This window comes from Myotis davidii, unplaced genomic scaffold, assembly GCF_000327345.1.
Source record: "Myotis davidii unplaced genomic scaffold, ASM32734v1 scaffold126, whole genome shotgun sequence".
NCBI classification, from domain to species: domain Eukaryota; kingdom Metazoa; phylum Chordata; class Mammalia; order Chiroptera; family Vespertilionidae; genus Myotis; species Myotis davidii.
In genome coordinates, this window is record NW_006297660.1 from 2,721,863 (window position 1) to 2,723,208 (window position 1,346).

A 1,346-nucleotide genomic window follows, 5' to 3' on the forward strand; every position below is an offset into this window, starting at 1 on the left:
AAATTCACAATCTTTCCCAATGAGGTTTTAACTTTCAGGTAAAAATGAAGCTGCCTTGCTGGTTTACAGTGATTTGGAGTGTTATATCTATGACTTCAAAATTTTGAAATAATGAATTTGTATCTCTATACATAAGGTGAAGGAAAAACACAAGACCATTGTGTAGATGGTATCAAAAAAAGTGAAAAGAACTCAAGGGCACATAAGTAAATGGAATTTTCCTTGTGAAGAACCCACGAATGTAGGACATTTCTCTATGCCAAGCCTTCATATTACCTGAAGGAATTAAAAATAACATAGACTGAAGTGGTTCTGAAGGAGCATGTGGCTTGGTGTGCTCTTTGTTAGCTTCCACCATGGTGTGCCGGGGCCAGGGCCAAAAGGTGCAGAAGGTGATGGTGCAGCCCATCAACCTCATCTTCAGATACTTGCAAAATAGATCTCGGATTCAGGTGTGGCTTTATGAGCAAGTGAATATGCGGATCGAAGGCTGTATCATTAGTTTTGATGAGTATATGAACCTCGTATTAGATGATGCAGAAGAGATTCATTCGAAAACAAAGTCAAGAAAACAACTAGGTCGGATCATGCTGAAAGTAGATATTACTCTGCTTCAAAGTGTCTCCACCTAGAAATGACTTGATGAAGGTGCGGCTTGGTGTGCCAGGGCCAGGGCCAAAGGTGCAGAAGGTGATCGTGCAGCCCATCAACCTCATCTGCAGACACTTACAGAATAGATCTCGGATTCAGGTGTGGCTTTATGAGCAAGTGAATATGCAGATAGAAGGCTATATCATTGGTTTTGATGAGTATATGAACCTCGTATTAGATGATGCAGAAGAGATTCATTCTAAAACAGAGTCAAGAAAACAACTAGGTCAGATCATGCTGAAAGGAGATAATATTACTCTGCTCCAAAGTGTCTCCACCTAGAAATGACTTAATGAAGTGAGGAATTACTGAGAAGCAATACAGTGTGTGTTTTTTTTGGTGTCCTTTGTTGGGAGAATATTTCTTACCCATTTATACATATTGGCTTACAATACCCTTAAATTACTACCAGATGACAATAAATGATGTGGAATTGTTTTTGTAAAAAAAAAAAAATAACAATAACAAAAAAATAAAATAAAATAACATAGACTGCCCAGCTGGTGTGCTCAGTGGTTGAGTGTTGACCCATGCACCACGAGGTCACAGGTTTGATTCACAGTCAGGGCACATGCCCAGGTGTCAGGCTAGATCCCCAGTAGGAGGCTTGCAGGGGGAAGCCAAACAATGATTCTCTTTCATTGATATTTCTATGTCTCCGTCTCACTTCCTCTCTCTCTAAAATTAATATAAAC

The 1,346-nt window shown here is 39.5% G+C and overlaps 1 pseudogene; it reads left to right on the forward strand.

Annotated features, from left to right (window-relative positions):
• Positions 1 to 345: 345 nt before the first annotated feature.
• Positions 346 to 632, forward strand: LOC102763634 (annotated as a pseudogene).
• The last annotated feature ends 714 nt before the right edge of the window (positions 633 to 1,346 follow it).